The sequence below is a fragment of the Myxocyprinus asiaticus genome, chromosome 46 (assembly GCF_019703515.2).
Source record: "Myxocyprinus asiaticus isolate MX2 ecotype Aquarium Trade chromosome 46, UBuf_Myxa_2, whole genome shotgun sequence".
NCBI classification, from domain to species: domain Eukaryota; kingdom Metazoa; phylum Chordata; class Actinopteri; order Cypriniformes; family Catostomidae; genus Myxocyprinus; species Myxocyprinus asiaticus.
In genome coordinates, this window is record NC_059389.1 from 13923664 (window position 1) to 13931887 (window position 8224).

The window sequence follows — 8224 nt, forward strand, 5'->3', positions numbered from 1 at the left end:
ACAGAATTCTAAATAGAAAAACAATAAAAAGTTCAGTAGTGCAGAGAGTCTCTTTTTGAAGTGGACAGTATAAATGGTTTGATAAAACATTTATTAGTTTATTGAAGTCTTGCACAGGAGAACGTTACACATACCATGTTATATATATATATACTGGCAGCCAAAAGTTTGGAATAATGTACAGATTTGGCTGTTTTGGAAAGAAATTGGTACTTTAATTCACCAAAGTGGCATTCGACTGATCACAAAGTATAGTCAGGACATTACTGATGTAAAAAAAACCAGCACCATCACTATTTGTAAAAAGTCATTTTTTGATCAAATCTAGATAGGCCCCATTTCCAGTAGCCATCACTCTAACACCTTATCCTTGAGTGATCATGCTAAATTGCTAATTTTGTACTAGAAAATCACTTGCCATTATATCAAACACAGTTGAAAGCTATTTGTTTCATTAAATGAAACTTAACATTGTCTTTGTTTTTGAGTTGCCACAGTATGCAATAGCCTGGCATGTCTTAAGGTCAATATTAGGTCAAAAATGGCAAAAGAAACAGCTTTCTCTAGAAATTCATCAGTCAATCATTGTTTTGAGGAATGAAGGCTATACAATGCTTGAAATTGCCAAATAAACTGAAGATTTCATACAAAGGTGTACACTACAGTCTTCAAAGACAAAGGACAACTGGCTCTAACAAGGACAGAAAAAGATGTTGAAGGCCCAGATATAACTATGAGGATAAGTACATCAGAGTCTCTAGTTTGAGAGATAGATGCCTCACGTGTCCTCAGCTGACAGCTTCATTGAAGTCTACCTGCTCAACACCAGTTTCATGTACAACAGTAAAGAGAAGACTCAGAGGTGCAGGCCTTATGGGAAGAATTGCAAAGAAAAAGCCACTTTTGAAACCAAAAAACAAAAGGTTAGAGTGGGCAAAGAAACTGACACCAGAAAAACAGATAATTGGAAAGGGTGTTATGGATCTTAACCCCATTGAGCTTTTGTGGGATCAGCTAGACTGTAAGGTGTTAAGTGCCCAACAAGACAGCCACATCTATGGCAATTGATGAAGGAAGCGTGGGGTGAAATGTCACCCGAGTATCTGGACAAACTGACAGTTAGAATGCCAAGGATCTGCAAAGCAGTCATCGCTGCATATGGAGGATTTTTGATGAGAACTCTTAGTTTTAAGTTCTGAAATTGTTATAAGTTGTAATAGCAATTTTCTCATGTTACTAATGTCCTGACTATACATAGTGATCAGCTGAATGCCACTTTGGTGAATTAAGAGTACCAATTTCTTTCCATTGGAGCAAAATCTGTACATTATTCCAAATGTTTGGCCACCAGTGTTGTAAAGTTGGGTGTCTAGGAGTGGTGGAGAGACGCAGGAGTAGATTCTTTAAATCCTTTAATTAAAATCGTTGTAGTAGAACAAATGCTGGAGTGGAACTAACAATAAGTCTTTACATAACACTTCACCAACTCAACGCAACACTTCAAGGAGTGACAAAAGGATTTAACAGAACTAGAGGGTATTTATACAAACAATGACTAATGATGGAATGGAGGACAGGTGAGGAGGATTGGAAACAGATGGAAGTGATGAGGGCAGTGGATTCTGGGAAATGTAGTGCTGGGAAAAACTTCAAAATAAGAGTCCTTGAAGAATATGGGGGAGACAGACTGTGACATGTGTATATATACTGCTATATATATATATATATATATATATGCTCTGTAAGGTTTAATTGGCTCATCAGGGGTTCTTCTCGCATCATAATTCTCCCTAGAAACATCATATGATAGTACTCAGGGAGCTCCCTTTAAATCTTCAAAAAGCAAAGGAAAAATAATAACAAAAACATAGAGCAAACAGTTATCATCTGGGAAATAAAAAGTTTTTTTTGCATTTAAAATTTCAGTCAACATTTGGCAATCCAAGCAAATAATTTGTAACAAAAGAAAAAGAGATCTTAAAATAGTGGCGGGAAATAAAATGTCAAGTTGGGTGCATTGCAATGTGCAAACATACAGTATACTGCCCCAGCAGTAAGAGTATCATGGTAGTATGCTATTCCAAACATTGCCTTGCACTTGTGGCACCTTGTACCAATATTTGTGAAGGCTAATCTTCTCGAAGCTTCTCACTTGACTGACTTTCAGCCAAATCTCCTTTGGATGAGACCTTAAAACCGAGGTCCTGACTCTCTGTGTTCATTAAAAATCCCAGAGCACTTCTCATAAAGAGTAGGGGTGTAACCCCAGTGTCCTGGCCAAATTTCCCCCATTGGCCCTTCTCAGTCATGACCTCCTAATAATCCCCATCCATTAACTGGCTCTATAACTCTACTCTCTCCTCACTACCAATAGCTGGTTTGTGGTGAGCGTACTGGTGCACTATGGGTGCTGTCGCATCATCCAGGTGGATGCTGCACACTGGTCGTGGTTGAGGGAGTCCCCTGTTCACTGTGTAAAGCACTTTGAGTGTAGTGTCAGAAAAGCACTATATAAATGTAACATTCATTCATTCAAACCTAAGCTCACTTGAGCTGCATGAAAGCTTTGATGAAACCATGGACATCAAGAACAGACAGCTGAATGTGAAAACACTGCTATTTTCCAGCTATAAGTGATGTTGGATTAATAATAGATAGCCGGCACCAGTGTTTTCTGATATGCTGTGTGCAGTTGTTCTTTGTCTGTCCCTACATCCCCCAAGGCTTGCTGTTTTCTGGCTGTGCAGAAAATGTCTGATATTTATCATTTCCCACTTCTCAGGCTGGGCTCATGCAGTCAGGTGCATCTTCTTGAGTTGTAGCAACACTCAGCACAGTTTATATTTCATCAGATCCTCTTGTAATAAAGACTGCACTATAAAAGTTGAATTACCAAATTAATGAAAGCTTTCAAATATCCAGTTGATGTTAAAGACCCCATGAAATCAGAGTTGGAATTTTGTGGTTTTAGTCCATTTCTATAAGCTTTGAAGCCATCTACACTCACTGAGCACTTTATTGGAAACGCCTGTACACCTACTTATTCATGCTCTTATCTAATCACCTAATCGTGTGACAACAGTGCAATGCATAAAATCATGCATTAACTCAAATAACCACTCTGTACAATTGTAGTGAGCAGAATAGCATCTTAGAATGTACAACACGTCTTACCTTAAGGCAGATGGGCTACAACACCAGAAGACCATGTCGGGTTCAACTTTTGTCAGCCAATAACAGAAACCTGAGGCTGCAGTGGGCACAGGCTCACCAAAACTGGACAGTTGAAGACTGGAAAAACGTAGCCTGGTCTGATGAATCTTGATTTCTGCTGAGGCACACAGATGGTATTGTCAGAATTTTGCGGCAACACAATGAATCCACATTTCCACTGTCACTTCTGGGGCTTCATCGTGCCTCCTTGGTGCCTTCCTGGGGCCGCTGGCCTTTGGCCTGCTGATGACCCTTGGGCCAAACAAAGCCAACTGGGGATAGAGGTGGGTTCAACGTCAAAGGTGGAGTTTCACCGAACTTTCTAGGTTGTGTATCCAGTGCACAACGGTATAGGTTCGTGGGAAAAATTTATTTAAAAAAATGCGGGCACAGTACAAATCCATTAAAACGCCCAATGGACAAAGCAGTGCACAAAGAAATTACTTTCCATGGTTCGGTGAACTTTCATAGATGGTGTGGTGGGACATCATCCCACTGTTAGTGGAGAGACCACTCGGGACACCATGGCAATTACAGTCGGTGAGTTGTCAAAGCTAACTTATCTTGCTGTTTACATTCTATATGAATTCGACATTCTAGATAAATAGATAACATGATACCTCCGCTTTAGCTTCCCTCTTGCTTGCTTAGGCAGGGTGTGTGACATTGGCACCACAGCAGCAAATTAAGGGCAGGTTTTTGGGCAACGCGGCAGAGTTATTGGCCTGATGGTGGGAACACAGATCGATTTTGGTCTTGAGGCTTGAGGTCCGAGGTTATTGGGCCCCGGCTGGCCTGTTGATAGCCCTAGCTCGCACTGGCCTGATAGTGGAAAAACGGCTAATCATCACTTGAATGTCACAGCCTATTTGAGTATTGTTGCTAACTATGTGCATCCCTTCATGGCCAAAATTTACCCATCTTCTAATGGCTATTTCCAGCATGATAATCCACCATGTCACAAAGCAAAATTTGTCTCAAACTGGTTTCATGAACATGACAATGTGTTCAGTGTTCTTTAGTGGCCTTCCCAGTCACCGGATCTGAATCCAGTAGAGCACCTTTGGGATGTGGTAGAATGGGAGATTCGCAGCATGAATGTACAGCTGACGAATCTGCAGAAACTGTGTGATGTAATCATGTCAACATGAACCAAAATCTCAAAGGAATGTTTTCAACATCTTGTGGAATCCATGATGCCATGAAGAACTGAGGCTGTTTTGAGAGCAAAAGGGAAGTATGTCATTTGTGTGCCATTACTGCCACCAAATGTAAATGCTAAAAAAAGTAGACAGGCAAAGTTTGTCAAGACAAGCCTTGATGTTGACTTGACACAGCCTTTTGTTGCTATACAGAAAGGCAGAAATTTGAAGCTATACAGAAATTACAGAAAGACAAACAGCCACCCAGCTAGATAATCAGTCAACCCACTAGACCAGGGGCCGGGAACCTTTTTTCACTAAGGAGCCAATTTTTTAATTTTTGGTTGATGCATTTTTTTTTTTTTCGAAAGAGCCATACGACAAAATAATAATTTACTATTTTCAAAAACAACGTTTTTCAATAAAATAAAATGTTTATATTGCCCATAGACTACTCAAAAACAAACAAATATGCAAAAATTAATAGGTAACATTTTGCAATATGGAATTGAGTACACGTATTTGTGCAGGTCTCCATAAAATTACTTCATTTTACAATTGTTCATGAAAAATGTAACTTCCCTTTTGGGCAGTGTGATATGTAAAAAATATTTTAATGATAATCGCATTTAAAATATCGCGATATCCCATTATATGGCCAACCCCCAAGGTCGTTGAATATTTTTGCTTTATTGATTTTGCTTTAAAATGTAATTTATTGAAACACGAAAAACTTAAAGACATTTCTAAATTCAAATTGCACTTTAAACGAAACGAAAAAAGCAATTAAAATAATGAAGTGATTAAAAAATCTTATATATAACCACCTCCCCAAATCCAAACATTTACCATCTCCAACGGCCCCTTTTGTCATCAGGCGAAAACAGGTGAAAAATTACTAATAGCCTACAAAAAGTCAATTATAAATTTAAAGATAATAATAATAATCATAATAAAATAAGCCTAATAAATTCCCTTGTGTTCCCAAAAATTCTGCGTTTTGGTAATACAGTTTATGCTACCTAAAGAAAAGAAAATAGAACTACACAAATAGAATGTGTCTTGTATTACTTTATGATTTAATCACTTTCGTCTTTGTTTCTTTAATACAAAGATACCTGTATATATTTCTGAACCTGCAGAGTGTGTAAGAGCGAACTGCTCCGTGGAAATAAAGCGAAACTCACAGTACCTCACGAGATGATCGGAGATCATGTGCAGTATTCTCATAGATTATATTATTCTTCCAAACAGTTTTCAGTTGAATGAAACAGAGAAAAAGGAGTGATAACTCTTTACATGCGCTTGCTCCATGAGACAGCGTCCCGTTGCATGCCTCTGAACAAACAGCGAATCAGACACGAGCATTGACGGCTTTTCTTTTGTCTGTTCTTAAAAATATAATAACGTGTGTTTCTTCAAGTGCGTATCTTTTGACTAACAGTATTTGTTGTCATGTGTCACTCAGAGACGTCTTACAGGTCACCCACCTGTTGCGGTAGATGAGCAAACTTACTCGCGCATGAAATACATTTGGATGAGGAGCTGGCGAACTGGATTGAGCCTCGTCGCATTTTGCGGGTGGCGGGTGCTAATTCACACCCTGGGCACACATAAAAAATAACAAACGTTCATAAAATCGCTCGTAGAAAATGCTCTTAACAGCTAAGATCAATAGTTATTGGGAAACAAGGCCCAGAACTCTATGAATGTCTCTAATAAATATGTCTTGGAGAAGCGCTTTCATTGCACTCGTGAATAGAAGAGCTCACTGCGCACATATATCAAATCAGATGCGCATGGGCGGCTTTTCTTTCGTCTGTTCTTCAAAATATAATCACACGTTTCGTCAAACGCACCTCTTTGTGTCTAATTTCTTGTCATACAGTATATAACTCCGAGAAGTCTTACAGGTCGCCTTCCACAGTGGCTGGTACATCAGCAAAATACTCCACATGAAAAATCCGCATTTGGCGGGTGTTCATTTCAAACCTGGTTCACCAGGAGTAGGCTGTATGACAGATTCGGAAGAAAGGAAATCAAAACAGTGTCATTGACTTCAAGCTTTGCAATCGCACCCAAACTTTCTGTAGGAAAATGATCTCTAGAAAGTTTTAAATGATCATGTGTTGGTGAACGGTGAGACACCTGGCGAGCCACTTGATTTTTAAGAAAGAGCCACTTGTGGCTCGCGAGCCATAGGTTCCCGACCCTGCACTAAACCCATGGTACTCAGCAGGTGGCCCACGGGCTGCATCTGGCCCGCAAACCATCTTTTTTGGCCCTCGTGATGTTGTCATCACAAAGATTTTGAATGTGTATGAATTTTAAGGTGTCAATTGTCTAGAGCCTTTACGGTAATTCTCAGTATTGATACACTGCTGAACCGCTATAGAGGAAAAGAAATGGCAAACGGATAAAAATAATGAATTAAACGACAAATCCGCGAATATAAATCTGATTATAAACCACTTTACATAACATGAGTGCGGCGGCAGTCTGCTCGAGCGCGTTGATAACAGTTTGTGTGTTCACTCAGTCACTTAAAACATGCACACGCTGAGTCTCTCTTCCACACATGTTCGTCACTGCCATTGCGCGAATCAACCGAGTGTCTGGTGATAAACGAACTCAACAGAGATGTATGCTTGTTGCGAACAGTAATAACTGGAACAAAGGGTAATCCTGCGAGTTGAGCGCTTTTGGAGCTATTATTGGATATACAGGTGCATCTCAATAAATTAGAATGTCGTGGAAAAGTTCATTTATTTCAGTAATTCAGTTAAATTGTGAAACTCGTGTATTAAATAAATTCAATGCACACAGACTGAAGTAGTTTAAGTCTTTGGTTCTTTTAATTGTGATGATTTTGGCTCACATTTAACGAAAACCCACCAATTCACTATCTCAAAAAATTAGAATATGGTGACATGCCAATCAGCTAATCAACTCAAAACACCTGCAAAGGTTTCCTGAGCCTTCAAAATGGTCTCTCAGTTTGGTTCACTAGGCTACACAATCATGGGGAAGACTGCTGATCTGACAGTTGTCCAGAAGACAATCATTGACACCCTTCACAAGGAGGGTAAGCCACAAACATTCATTGCCAAAGAAGCTGGCTGTTCACAGAGTGCTGTATCCAAGCATGTTAACAGAAAGTTGAGTGGAAGGAAAAAGTGTGGAAGAAAAAGATGCACAACCAACCGAGAGAACCGCAGCCTTATGAGGATTGTCAATCAAAATCGATTCAAGAATTTGGGTGAACTTCACAAGGAATGGACTGAGGCTGGGGTCAAGGCATCAAGAGCCATCACACACAGACATGTCAAGGAATTTGGCTACAGTTGTCGTATTCCTCTTGTTAAGCCACTCCTGAACCACAGACAACGTCAGAGGCGTCTTACCTGGGCTAAGGAGAAGAAGAACTGGACTGTTGCCCAGTGGTCCAAAGTCCTCTTTTCAGATGAGAGCAAGTTTTGTATTTCATTTGGAAACCAAGGTCCTAGAGTCTGGAGGAAGGGTGGAGAAGCTCATAGCCCAAGTTGCTTGAAGTCCAGTGTTAATTTTCCACAGTCTGTGATGATTTGGGGTGCAATGTCATCTGCTGGTGTTGGTCCATTGTGTTTTTTGAAAAGCAAAGTCACTGCACCCGTTTACCAAGAAATTTTGGAGCACTTCATGCTTCCTTCTGCTGACCAGCTTTTTAAAGATGCTGATTTCATTTTCCAGCAGGATTTGGCATCTGCCCACACTGCCAAAAGTTGGTTAAATGACCATGGTGTTGGTGTGCTTGACTGGCCAACAAACTCGCCAGACCTGAACCCCATAGAGAATCTATGGGGTATTGTCAAGAGGAAAATGAGAAACAA